At 44.9% G+C, this 14,138-nt stretch overlaps 1 protein-coding gene across 4 annotated transcripts in view; it reads left to right on the plus strand.

Annotated features, from left to right (window-relative positions):
* The window catches only part of LOC147272029 (protein NLRC3-like), an 87,557-nt gene that overhangs the window by 17,495 nt on the left and 55,924 nt on the right, over positions 1 to 14,138 (plus strand). The gene's annotated exons all lie outside the window — the stretch shown is intronic.

Below are 14,138 nucleotides of genomic sequence, written 5' to 3' on the forward strand. Positions count from 1 at the left end.
TTTACTGTGAAAAGCAGTCATAACTCAGCATATGTGGGTCAAAAGTGGAATGTAAAGACATCAGTGCGTAGAGTTTTTTCTCAGGAATTCAATGGTGTGTTTTTTGAAGGTGTGAGTGTTTTAGTTTAGAAGCTACAAGTGTTTGTTTGAGAGAATGTACATGAGGGCAGAGAAGCTGCAATTGTGGTTTCCATGACTACAGTAAACAAATCTCTGCCATCTGTGCCTGAGTGGAGAGCAGCTTAAAAGTGTACATTTTTAGTGTGTGAAAAGCAAATAACTCTGCATATGTTGCTTGGAAGTGGAATATAATTCCATATTTTTGTAGAGATTTTTCTGAGGAATCGACTGGTGTGTTTTGTGAAGCTGTGAGAGTTTCAGTGTAGACGTGACAAGTGTTTGTTCGAGAGTATGTACAATGAGAGGACACGGCCACCCCATTGACTTCCATTGTAAGCGTGAAATGTGTCTCCCCGACTTTGACGGCTTATAAAATCCAAACCGAGCGCGTAGTATATTATTCTTACTGAACTTTTGATCAGCACAGTTGGGAGAGTAATGTGTGAAAGTTTGGAAGCGATGCCATTTACGGTTTAGGAGGAGATAGATTTTGTTCGGGGAGGAGCAAAAGTCCTCATTTTGACAGTTTTGTCCAATTTGTGGACATTCTGTTGTAGATAGGTGAGAGGTCAGAGCGTATGAATTTTTCGTCTTGATGAGACGAGTGCAACGGTGATGGTCCCGTGTGTGTGGGACATTCGTGCAAGCAGTTATAGCTCTCCAAAGTTTTTGCGAGTTTTTTGGCTCCCTAGGTGGCGCTATTGAGTTTTTTTGAATTTTTTTTTTTAAATATAAAATTTTTCGCCGGACCGGACGTGTGTGCAAAATTTCAGCAAATTCCATGCATGTTCAGGGGGTCAAATTAAGCGTTAAAGAGGCGGCGGAAGAAAGAAAGAATAATTAAAGCTGCAAGCAGCGTTGTTAGGGCCTGAGCCCCCGCCTAACCGCGGCCGGATCGCCGGCCCCAATCCAACGGTGTAATCGGCAAATCCCTAGGCCTTGTAGTTTAGGAGATACGAGCCTCAGTTCGCTGCACAGCGTGACTGCAGAGCTGAGAGCCGGCCCTTTAAGAGCCCCTCCCTTCTCTGCTCGCTCTCTGCCATCTGTGTCAGAGCTGAGAGCAGAGGAGGATTTGGCAGTTTAACTGACAAACACAGTCATAACTCAGCATATGTGGGTCAAAAGTGGAATGTAAAGACATCAGTGCGTAGAGTTTTTTCTCAGGAATTCAATGGTGTGCTTTTTGAAGGTGTGAGTGTTTTAGTTTAGAAGCTACAAGTGTTTGTTTGAGAGTATGTACATGAGGGCAGAGACCCTCCAATTGTGGTTTCCATGACTACAGTAAACAAATCTCTGCCATCTGCCTGAGTGGAGAGCAGCCGAAAAGTGTACATTTTTAGTGTGTGAAAAGCAAATAACTCTGCATATGTTGCTTGGAAGTGGAATATAATACCATATTTTTGTAGAGATTTTTCTGAGGAATCGACTGGTGTGTTTTGTGAAGCTGTGAGAGTTTTAGTTTAGACGTGAGAAGCATTCGTTCGAGAGTTTGTACCATGAGAGGACACGGCCACCCCATTGACTTCCATTGTAAGCGTGACACGTGTCTCCCCGACTTTGACGGCTTATAAAATCCAAACCGAGCGCGTAGTATATTAGCCTTTAAAGATTTTTGAAGAGCAGTGTTGGGAGAGTAATGTGTGAAAGTCTGGAAGCGGTGACATTTACGGTTTAGGAGGAGATAGATTTTGTTCGGGGAGGAGCAAAAGTCCTCATTTTGACAGTTTTGTCCAATTTGTGGACATTGTGTTGTAGATAGGTCAGAGGTCAGAGCGTATGAAATTTTCGTCTTGATGAGACGAGTGCAACGGTGTTGGTCCCGTGTCTGTGGGACATTCGTACAAGCAGTTAGAGCGCTCCAAATTTTTTTCGAGTTTTTTTGCTCCCTAGGTGGCGCTATTGAGTTTTTGCGAATTTTTTTTTTTAAATATCAAATTTTTCGCCGGACCGGACGTACGTGCCAAATTTCAGCGAATTTCATATATGTTCAGGGGGTCAAATTAAGCGTTAAAGATTCCCGGATGAAAGAAAGAATAATAAGAAATTAAAGCTGCAAGCAGCGTTGTTAGGGCCTGAGCCCCCGCCTAACCGCGGCCGGATCGCCGGCCCGAATCCAACGGTGTAATCGGCAAATCCCTAGGCCTTGTAGTTTAGGAGATACGAGCCTCAGTTCGCTGCACAGTGCGAGTGCAGAGCTGAGAGCCGGCCCTTTAAGAGCCCCTCCCTTCTCTGCTCGCTCTCTGCCATCTGTGTCAGAGCTGAGAGCAGAGGAGGATTTGGCAGTTTTACTGTGAAAACCAGTCATAACTCAGCATATGTGGGTCAAAAGTTGAAAGTAAAGACATCAGTGCGTAGAGTTTTTTCTCAGGAATTCAATGGTGTGATTTCTGAAGGTGTGAGTGTTTTAGTTTAGAAGCTACAAGTGTTTGTTTGAGAGTATGTACATGAGGGCAGAGACCCTCCAATTGTGGTTTCCATGACTACAGTAAACAAATCTCTGCCATCTGTGCCTGAGTGGAGAGCAGCTTAAAAGTGTACATTTTTAGTGTGTGAAAAGCAAATAACTCTGCATATGTTGCTTGGAAGTGGAATATAATACCATATTTTTGTAGAGATTTTTCTGAGGAATCGACTGGTGTGTTTTGTGAAGCTGTGAGAGTTTTAGTTTAGACGTGAGAAGCGTTTGTTCGAGAGTTTGTACCATGAGAGGACACGGCCACCCCATTGACTTCCATTGTAAGCGTGTAACGTGTCTCCCCGACTTTGACGGCTTATAAAATGGGAACCGAGCGCGTAGTATATTAGCCTTTAAAGATTTTTGAAGAGCAGTGTTGGGAGAGTAGTGTGTGAAAGTCTGGAAGCGGTGCCATTTACGGTTTAGGAGGAGATAGATTTTGTTCGGGGAGGAGCAAAAGTCCTCATTTTGACAGTTTTGTCCAATTTGTGGACATTGTGTTGTAGATAGGTGAGAGGTCAGAGCGTATGAATTTTTCGTCTTGATGAGACGAGTGCAACGGTGTTGGTCCCGTGTGTGTGGGACATTCGTGCAAGCAGTTAGAGCGCTCCAAATTTTTTGCGAGTTTTTTGGCTCCCTAGGTGGCGCTATTGAGTTTTTGCGAATTTTTTTTTTTAAATATAAAATTTTTTGCCGGACCGGACGTGTGTGCAAAAATTCAGCGAATTTGATGCATGTTCAGGGGGTCAAATTAAGCGTCAAAGTGGCGGGAGAAGAAAGAAAGAACAAGCAGCGTTGTTAGGGCCTGAGCCCCCGCCTAGCCGCGGCCGGATCGCCGGCCCGAATCCAACGGTGTAATCGGCAAATCCCTAGGCCTTGTAGTTTAGGAGATACGAGCCTCAGTGCGCTGCCCAGTGTGAGTGCAGAGCTGAGAGCCGGCCCTTTAAGAGCCCCTCCCCCGCTGCACTGTGTCTGATCTGTGCTGGAGTGGAGAGAGTGGAGGATTAAGAGAAATGTAGTGTGTAAAAGCTGAATAACTCGGCATACGTTGGTCAAAAGTCACACAAAATACCATATTTTTGTAGGGATTTTTGTCAGGAATACAGTGGTGTGTTTTTAAAAGCTGTGCGATGTATGGTATAGGCGTGAGAAGCATTTGTTCGAGAGTATGTACCCTGAGAGGACACGCTCTCCCCATAGACTTCCATTGTAAGGTGAAATGTGTCTCCACCACTTTGACAGCTTATAAAATCCAAACCGAGCGCGTAGTATATTAGCCTTTAAAGATTTTTGAAGAGCACAGTTGGGAGAGTAATGTGTGAAAGTTTGGAAGCCCTGGCATTTACGGTTTAGGAGGAGATAGATTTTGTTCGGGGCGCAAAATTGTCCAAAATTAGACATTCGTGTCCAAATTGTGGACATCCTGTTACAGTTAGGTCAGGGGTGTGAGTGTATGATTTATCCGTCTTGATGAGACGAGTTCAGTGGTGTTTGTCCCATGTCTGTAGGACATTCCTACAGTCTGTGGCGTGGTTTTTTGTGTATGTAGGTGGCGCTATTGAGTAGAGCGCCTCTTTTTTTTTTAATTATCGAATTTTTCGCCGCACCCGATGTGCTTACCAAATTTGGTGAGTTTTCATGCATGTTTAGGGGGTCAAATTCACTTTTGAAGTGGCGAGTGTGACTTCGAAACATAATAGGGTCTTCGCCAGGGACTGGCTCAGGCCCTAATTAAAGCTGCAAGCAGCGTTGTTAGGGCCTGAGCCCCCACGCGGCCTATGGCCGCGTCCTTGACACCGGCCCGAATCCAACGGTGTAATCGGCAAATCCCTAGGCCTTGTAGTTTAGGAGATACGAGCCTCAGTGCGCTGCACAGTGTGAGTGCAGAGCTGAGAGCCGGCCCTTTAAGAGCCCCCCCCTTCTCTGCTCTCTCTCTGCCATCTCTGTCAGAGTGGAGAGCAGAGGAGGATTTGGCAGTTTTACTGACAAACACAGTCATAACTCTGCATATGTTGGTCAAAAGTGTAATGTAAAGACATCAGTTCGTAGAGTTTTTTCTCAGGAATTCAATGGTGTGTTTTCTGAAGGTGTGAGTGTTTTAATTTAGAAGCGACAAGTGTTTGTTTGAGAGTATGTACATGAGGGCAGAGAAGTGCCAATTGTGGTTTCCATGACTACAGTAAACAAATCTCTGCCATCTCTGTCAGAGCTGAGAGCAGAGCTGCCAGCTGGCTCATTAAGAACCCCTCCCCCGCTGCACTTTCTTTGATCTGTGCTAGAGTGGAGAGAGTGGAGGATTAAGAGAAATGTAGTGTGTAAAAGCTGAATAACTCGGCCTACGTTGGTGGAAAGTAACACAAAATACCATATTTTTGTAGGGATTTTTGTCAGGAATACAGTGATATGTTTTTAAAAGCTGTGCGATGTATGGTATAGACGTGAGAAGCATTTGTTCGAGAGTATGTACCATGAGAGGACACGGCCTCCCCATTGACTTCCATTGTAAGCGTAAAACGTGTCTCCCCCACTTTGAGGGCTTATAAAATCCAAACCGAGCGCGTAGTATATTAGCCTTTAAAGATTTTTGAAGAGCACAGTTGGGAGAGTAATGTGTGAAAGTTTGGAAGCCCTGGCATTTACGGTTTAGGAGGAGATAGATTTTTTTGCGGGGAGTAAAAAAAGTCCTGATTTTGACAGTTTTGTCCAATTTGTGGACATTCTGTTGGAGATAGGTGAGGGGTCAGAGTGTAAGAATTGTTCGTCTTGATGAGACGAGTCCAACGGTGTTGGTCCCATGTCTGTGGGAGTTTTGTGTGAGGAGTTATAGCGCGCGAAATTAAAAAAAATTATCTTTTTTTTGTGTGGCTCCCTAGGTGGCGCTATAGACTTTAGTGGCGTTTTTGTTTTTGATTAGTGAATGTTGAGACATACCGAACCATTGTGCCAAATTTCAGCGAATTTCATGCATGTTCAGGGGGTCAAATTAGATTATGCGCGTTATGCGCATTATGCGCATATAGCGCGCACTCATTGAGAGCAAGAACAGTATAATACCAGGTTTTGAATGGGTGTGTATGTGAAAACTGGCTCCGGGCCGTCTGACCCAGTTGCCTCATGGGTGTTGGGGGGGCCTGGGACACTGTTTAGTGTGTGTTTTTAGTGTTTTTAGTGCTGCTAATGTGTTGCTCTGCCGAGCAAACATAATAGGGTCTTCGCCAGAAGTACCTTCTGGCTCAGGCCCTAATAATATTAAAACGTTACAATTTCAGATAAAATTTTTGCCACCATAGGTTTCAATGGGGGACCTCACCCCCCTGTCCCCCCCCGGACCCCCCTGTGATGTTTTTAGAGGCCTGTGATGCTCCTAAGTGTGTGTTTTTACTGCTTTTAGCGCTGACTTCGTGTCTCTCTGACTTCGAAACATAATAGGGTCTTCGCCCAGAAGTACCTTCTGGCTCAGGCCCTAATTAAAGCTGCAAGCAGCGTTGTTAGGGCCTGAGCCCCCGCCTAACCGCGGCCGGATCGCCGGCCCGAATCCAACGGTGTAATCGGCAAATCCCTAGGCCTTGTAGTTTCGGAGATACGAGCCTCAGTTCGCTGCACAGCGTGACTGCAGAGCTGAGAGCCGGCCCTTTAAGAGCCCCTCCCTTCTCTGCTCGCTCTCTGCCATCTGTGTCAGAGTGGAGAGCAGAGGAGGATTTGGCAGTTTTACTGTGAAAACCAGTCATAACTCAGCATATGTGGGTCAAAAGTTGAAAGTAAAGACATCAGTGCGTAGAGTTTTTTCTCAGGAATTCAATGGTGTGTTTTCTGAAGGTGTGAGTGTTTTAGTTTAGAAGCTACAAGTGTTTGTTTGAGAGTATGTACATGAGGGCAGAGACCCTCCAATTGTGGTTTCCATGACTACAGTAAACAAATCTCTGCCATCTGTGCCTGAGTGGAGAGCAGCTTAAAAGTGTACATTTTTAGTGTGTGAAAAGCAAATAACTCTGCATATGTTGCTTGGAAGTGGAATATAATACCATATTTTTGTAGGGATTTTTCTGAGGAATCCAGTAGTGTGTTTTGTGAAGCTGTGAGAGTTTTAGTTTAGACGTGAGAAGCATTTGTTCGAGAGTTTGTACCATGAGAGGACACGGCCACCCCATTGACTTCCATTGTAAGCGTGAAACGTGTCTCCCCGACTTTGACGGCTTATAAAATGGGAACCGAGCGCGTAGTATATTAGCCTTTAAAGATTTTTGAAGAGCAGTGTTGGGAGAGTAGTGTGTGAAAGTCTGGAAGCGGTGCCATTTACGGTTTAGGAGGAGATAGATTTTGTTCGGGGAGGAGCAAAAGTCCTCATTTTGACAGTTTTGTCCAATTTGTGGACATTGTGTTGTAGATAGGTGAGAGGTCAGAGCGTATGAAATTTTCGTCTTGATGAGACGAGTGCAACGGTGTTGGTCCCGTGTCTCTGGGACATTCGTACAAGCAGTTAGAGCGCTCCAAATTTTTTGCGAGTTTTTTGGCTCCCTAGGTGGCGCTATTGAGTTTTTGCGAAATTTTTTTTTTAAATATCAAATTTTTCGCCAGACCGGACGTGCGTGCCAAATTTCAGCGAATTTCACATATGTTCAGGGGGTCAAATTAAGCGTTAAAGATTCCCGGATGAAACAAAGAATAATTAAAGCTGCAAGCAGCGTTGTTAGGGCCTGAGCCCCCGCGCGGCCTACGGCCGCGTCCTTGACACCGGCCCCAATCCAACGGTGTAATCGGCAAATCCCTAGGCCTTGTAGTTTAGGAGATACGAGCCTCAGTGCGCTGCACAGTGTGACTGCAGAGCTGAGAGCCGGCCCTTTAAGAGCCCCTCCCTTCTCTGCTCGCTCTCTGCCATCTGTGTCAGAGTGGAGAGCAGAGGAGGATTTGGCAGTTTTACTGTGAAACACAGTCATAACTCAGCATATGTTGGTCAAAAGTTGAAAGTAAAGACATCAGTGCGTAGAGTTTTTTCTCAGGAATTCAATGGTGTGCTTTTTGAAGGTGTGAGTGTTTTAGTTTAGAAGCTACAAGTGTTTGTTTGAGAGTATGTACATGAGGGCAGAGACCCTCCAATTGTGGTTTCCATGACTACAGTAAACAAATCTCTGCCATCTGTGCTAGAGTGGAGAGCAGCTGAAAAGTGTACATTTTTAGTGTGTGAAAAGCAAATAACTCTGCATATGTTGCTTGGAAGTGGAATATAATACCATATTTTTGTAGAGATTTTTCTGAGGAATCGACTGGTGTGTTTTGTGAAGCTGTGAGAGTTTTAGTTTAGACGTGAGAAGTGTTTGTTCGAGAGTTTGTACCATGAGAGGACACGGCCACCCCATTGACTTCCATTGTAAGCGTGTAACGTGTCTCCCCGACTTTGACGGCTTATAAAATGGGAACCGAGCGCGTAGTATATTAGCCTTTAAAGATTTTTGAAGAGCAGTGTTGGGAGAGTAGTGTGTGAAAGTCTGGAAGCGGTGCCATTTACGGTTTAGGAGGAGATAGATTTTGTTCGGGGAGGAGCAAAAGTCCTCATTTTGACAGTTTTGTCCAATTTGTGGACATTGTGTTGTAGATAGGTGAGAGGTCAGAGCGTATGAATTTTTCGTCTTGATGAGACGAGTGCAACGGTGTTGGTCCCGTGTGTGTGGGACATTCGTGCAAGCAGTTAGAGCGTTCCAAATTTTTTGCGAGTTTTTTGGCTCCCTAGGTGGCGCTATTGAGTTTTTGCGAAATTTTTTTTTTAAATATAAAATTTTTTGCCGGACCGGACGTGTGTGCAAAAATTCAGCGAATTTCATGCATGTTCAGGGGGTCAAATTAAGCGTCAAAGTGGCGGGAGAAGAAAGAAAGAATAATTAAAGCTGCAAGCAGCGTTGTTAGGGCCTGAGCCCCCACGCGGCCTATGGCCGCGTCCTTGACACCGGCCCGAATCCAACGGTGTAATCGGCAAATCCCTAGGCCTTGTAGTTTAGGAGATACGAGCCTCAGTGCGCTGCACAGTGTGAGTGCAGAGCTGAGAGCCGGCCCTTTAAGAGCCCCCCCCTTCTCTGCTCTCTCTCTGCCATCTCTGTCAGAGTGGAGAGCAGAGGAGGATTTGGCAGTTTTACTGACAAACACAGTCATAACTCTGCATATGTTGGTCAAAAGTGTAATGTAAAGACATCAGTTCGTAGAGTTTTTTCTCAGGAATTCAATGGTGTGTTTTCTGAAGGTGTGAGTGTTTTAATTTAGAAGCGACAAGTGTTTGTTTGAGAGTATGTACATGAGGGCAGAGAAGTGCCAATTGTGGTTTCCATGACTACAGTAAACAAATCTCTGCCATCTCTGTCAGAGCTGAGAGCAGAGCTGCCAGCTGGCTCATTAAGAACCCCTCCCCCGCTGCACTTTCTTTGATCTGTGCTAGAGTGGAGAGAGTGGAGGATTAAGAGAAATGTAGTGTGTAAAAGCTGAATAACTCGGCCTACGTTGGTGGAAAGTAACACAAAATACCATATTTTTGTAGGGATTTTTGTCAGGAATACAGTGATATGTTTTTAAAAGCTGTGCGATGTATGGTATAGACGTGAGAAGCATTTGTTCGAGAGTATGTACCATGAGAGGACACGGCCTCCCCATTGACTTCCATTGTAAGCGTAAAACGTGTCTCCCCCACTTTGAGGGCTTATAAAATCCAAACCGAGCGCGTAGTATATTAGCCTTTAAAGATTTTTGAAGAGCACAGTTGGGAGAGTAATGTGTGAAAGTTTGGAAGCCCTGGCATTTACGGTTTAGGAGGAGATAGATTTTTTTGCGGGGAGTAAAAAAAGTCCTGATTTTGACAGTTTTGTCCAATTTGTGGACATTCTGTTGGAGATAGGTGAGGGGTCAGAGTGTAAGAATTGTTCGTCTTGATGAGACGAGTCCAACGGTGTTGGTCCCATGTCTGTGGGAGTTTTGTGTGAGGAGTTATAGCGCGCGAAATTAAAAAAAATTATCTTTTTTTTGTGTGGCTCCCTAGGTGGCGCTATAGACTTTAGTGGCGTTTTTGTTTTTGATTAGTGAATGTTGAGACATACCGAACCATTGTGCCAAATTTCAGCGAATTTCATGCATGTTCAGGGGGTCAAATTAGATTATGCGCGTTATGCGCATTATGCGCATATAGCGCGCACTCATTGAGAGCAAGAACAGTATAATACCAGGTTTTGAATGGGTGTGTATGTGAAAACTGGCTCCGGGCCGTCTGACCCAGTTGCCTCATGGGTGTTGGGGGGGCCTGGGACACTGTTTAGTGTGTGTTTTTAGTGTTTTTAGTGCTGCTAATGTGTTGCTCTGCCGAGCAAACATAATAGGGTCTTCGCCAGAAGTACCTTCTGGCTCAGGCCCTAATTAAAGCTGCAAGCAGCGTTGTTAGGGCCTGAGCCCCCGCCTAACCGCGGCCGGATCGCCGGCCCGAATCCAACGGTGCAATCGGCAAATCCCTAGGCCTTGTAGTTTAGGAGATACGAGCCTCAGTGCGCTGCACAGCGTGACTGCAGAGCTGAGAGCCGGCCATTTTAGAGCCCCTCCCTTCTCTGCTCGCTCTCTGCCATCTGTGTCAGAGTGGAGAGCAGAGGAGGATTTGGCAGTTTTACTGTGAAACACAGTCATAACTCAGCATATGTGGGTCAAAAGTGGAATGTAAAGACATCAGTGCGTAGAGTTTTTTCTCAGGAATTCAATGGTGTGCTTTTTGAAGGTGTGAGTGTTTTAGTTTAGAAGCTACAAGTGTTTGTTTGAGAGTATGTACATGAGGGCAGAGAAGCTCCAATTGTGGTTTCCATGACTACAGTAAACAAATCTCAGCCATCTGTGCTTGAGTGGAGAGCAGCTGAAAAGTGTACATTTTTAGTGTGTGAAAAGCAAATAACTCTGCATATGTTGCTTGGAAGTGGAATATAATTCCATATTTTTGTAGAGATTTTTCTGAGGAATCCAGTGGTGTGTTTTGTGAAGCTGTGAGAGTTGTAGTTTCGACGTGAGAAGCATTTGTTCGAGAGTTTGTACCATGAGAGGACACGGCCACCCAATTGACTTCCATTGTAAGCGTGAAATGTGTCTCCCCGACTTTGACGGCTTATAAAATCCAAACCGAGCGCGTAGTATATTAGCCTTTAAAGATTTTTGAAGAGCAGTGTTGGGAGAGTAATGTGTGAAAGTTTGGAAGCGATGCCATTTACGGTTTAGGAGGAGATAGATTTTGTTCGGGGAGGAGAAAAAGTCCTCATTTTGACAGTTTTGTCCAATTTGTGGACATTCTGTTGTAGATAGGTGAGAGGTCAGAGTGTATGAATTTTTCGTCTTAATGAGACGATTCCAACAGTGTTGGTCCCATGTCCGTGGGACATTCGTGCAAGAAGTTATAGTGGTCCAATTTTTGGGAATTGGTTTTTTTGCTCCCTAGGTGGCGCTATTGAGTTTTTGCGAAATTTTTTTTTAAAATATAAAATTTTTCGCCAGACCGGACCTGCGTGCAAAAATTCAGCGAATTTCATGCATGTTCAGGGGGTCAAATTAAGCGTCAAAGTGGCGGGAGAAGAAAGAAAGAATAATTAAAGCTGCAAGCAGCGTTGTTAGGGCCTGAGCCCCCGCCTAACCGCGGCCGGATCGCCGGCCCGAATCCAACGGTGCAATCGGCAAATCCCTAGGCCTTGTAGTTTAGGAGATACGAGCCTCAGTGCGCTGCACAGCGCGAGTGCAGAGTTGAGAGCCGGCCCTTTAAGAGCCCCTCCCTTCTCTGCTCGCTCTCTGCCATCTCTGTCAGAGTGGAGAGCAGAGGAGGATTTGGCAGTTTTACTGTGAAAACCAGTCATAACTCAGCACATGTGGGTCAAAAGTGGAATGTAAAGACATCAGTGCGTAGAGTTTTTTGTCAGGAATTCAATGGTGTGTTTTCTGAAGGTGTGAGTGTTTTAGTTTAGAAGCTACAAGTGTTTGTTTGAGAGTATGTACATGAGGGCAGAGAAGTGCCAATTGTGGTTTCCATGACTACAGTAAACAAATCTCAGCCATCTGTGCCTGAGTGGAGAGCAGCTGAAAAGTGTACATTTTTAGTGTGTGAAAAGCAAATAACTCTGCATATGTTGCTTGGAAGTGGAATGTAATACCATATTTTTGTAGGGATTTTTGTGAGGAATCCAGTGGTGTGTTTTGTGAAGCTGTGTGACTTTCAGCGTAGACGTGACAAGCGTTTGTTTGAGAATATGTACCCTGAGAGGACACGCTCTCCCCATAGACTTCCATTATAACGTGAATTTGTGTCCACAACTTCGACGGCTTATAAAATGGGAACCGAGCGCGTAGTATATTAACCTTTAAAGATTTTTGAAGAGCAGAGTTGTGTGATTTATGTGTGAAAGTTTGGAAGCGATGCCATTTACGGTTCAGGAGGAGATAGATTTTGTTCGGAGGGTGCGATGGTGAAAAATTGGACGTTTGTGTCCAAATTGTGGACATCCTGTTCGAGTTAGGTCAGGGGTCAGAGTGTACGAATTTTTCGTCTTGATGAGACGAATCCACTGGTGTTGGTCCCATGTCTGTGGGACATTCCTCGGGGAAGTTATTGACGTAAACGTGTTTTTGGCTTGCTAGGTGGCGCTGTTGAGTTTTGCGTGTAAATTTTTTTTAGAATATCAAATTTTTCGCCGGACCGGACGTGTCTGCAAAAATTCAGCGAATTTCATGCATGTTCAGGGGGTCAAATTAAGCGTTAAAGAGTTCGCGGAATAAAGAAAGAATAATAAAACGGAGCAATTTCAGATATAATTTTGCCACCATTGGTTTCAATGGGAGACCTCACCCCCCTGTCCCCCCCCGGACCCTCCTGTGATGTTTTTAGAGGCCTGTGATGTTCCTAAGTGTGTGTTTTTACTGCTTTTAGCGCTGACTTCGTGTCTCTTTGACTTCGAAACATAATAGGGTCTTCGCCCAGAAGTACCTTCTGGCTCAGGCCCTAAAAAAACGAAGCAATTTCAGATATAATTTTGCCACCATTGGTTTCAATGGGAGACCTCACCCCCCTGTCCCCCCCCGGACCCCCCTGTGATGTTTTTAGAGGCCTGTGATGCTCCTAAGTGTGTGTTTTTACTGCTTTTAGCGCTGACTTCGTGTCTCTCTGACTTCGAAACATAATAGGGTCTTCGCCCAGAAGTACCTTCTGGCTCAGGCCCTAATAATAAGAAAAAAACGAAGCAATTTTAGATATAATTTTTGCCACCATTGGTTTCAATGGGGGACCTCACCCCCCGTCCCCCCCCGGACCCTCCTGTGATGTTTTTAGAGGCCTGTGATGCTCCTAAGTGTGTGTTTTTACTGCTTTTAGCGCTGACTTCGTGTCTCTCTGACTTCGAAACATAATAGGGTCTTCGCCCAGAAGTACCTTCTGGCTCAGGCCCTAATTAAAGCTGCAAGCAGCGTTGTTAGGGCCTGAGCCCCCGCCTAACCGCGGCCGGATCGCCGGCCCGAATCCAACGGTGTAATCGGCAAATCCCTAGGCCTTGTAGTTTAGGAGATACGAGCCTCAGTTCGCTGCACAGTGCGAGTGCAGAGCTGAGAGCCGGCCCTTTAAGAGCCCCTCCCTTCTCTGCTCGCTCTCTGCCATCTGTGTCAGAGTGGAGAGCAGAGGAGGATTTGGCAGTTTAACTGTGAAACACAGTCATAAGTCAGCATATGTGGGTCAAAAGTTGAAAGTAAAGACATCAGTGCGTAGAGTTTTTTGTCAGGAATTCAATGGTGTGTTTTCTGAAGGTGTGAGTCTTTTAGTTTAGAAGCTACAAGTGTTTGTTTGAGAGTATGTACATGAGGGCAGAGACCCTCCAATTGTGGTTTCCATGACTACAGTAAACAAATCTCTGCCATCTGTGCCTGAGTGGAGAGCAGCTGAAAAGTGTACATTTTTAGTGTGTAAAAAGCTAATAACTCTGCATATGTTGCTTGGAAGTGGAATATAATACCATATTTTTGTAGAGATTTTTCTGAGGAATCCAGTGGTGTGTTTTGTGAAGCTGTGAGAGTTTCAGTGTTGACGTGAGAAGCATTTGTTTGAGAGTATGTACCATGAGAGGACACAGCCTCCCCATTGACTTCCATTGTAACGTAAAACGTGTCTCCCCGACTTTGACGGCTTATAAAATGGGAACCGATTGGATTTTGAAAAAACCTTTAAAGATTTTTGAAGAGCAGTGTTGGGAGAGTCATGTGTGAAAGTCTGGAAGCAATACCATTAACGGCCTAGGAGGAGATAGATTTTGTTCGGGGAGTAAAAAATTCCTTTTTTTGACAGTTTTGTCCAATTTGTGGACATTGTGTTGTAGATAGGTGAGAGGTCAGAGTGTATGAATTTTTCGTCTTAATGAGACGATTCCAACGGTGTTGGTCCCATGTCTGTGGGACATTCGTGCAAGCAGTTATAACTATTTTAATTTTTGTGTACTTTTGTAGCTCTGTAGGTGGCGCTATTGAGTTTTTCCGGATTTTTTTTTTTAAATATCGAATTTTTCGCCGGACCGGACGTGCGTGCAAAATTTCA

Source organism: Aulostomus chinensis, chromosome 1 (genome assembly GCF_037954235.1).
Source record: "Aulostomus chinensis isolate RoL2024-O1b breed Wild chromosome 1, RoL_Achi_v1.0, whole genome shotgun sequence".
In the NCBI taxonomy this organism is placed as follows: Eukaryota; Metazoa; Chordata; class Actinopteri; order Syngnathiformes; family Aulostomidae; genus Aulostomus; species Aulostomus chinensis.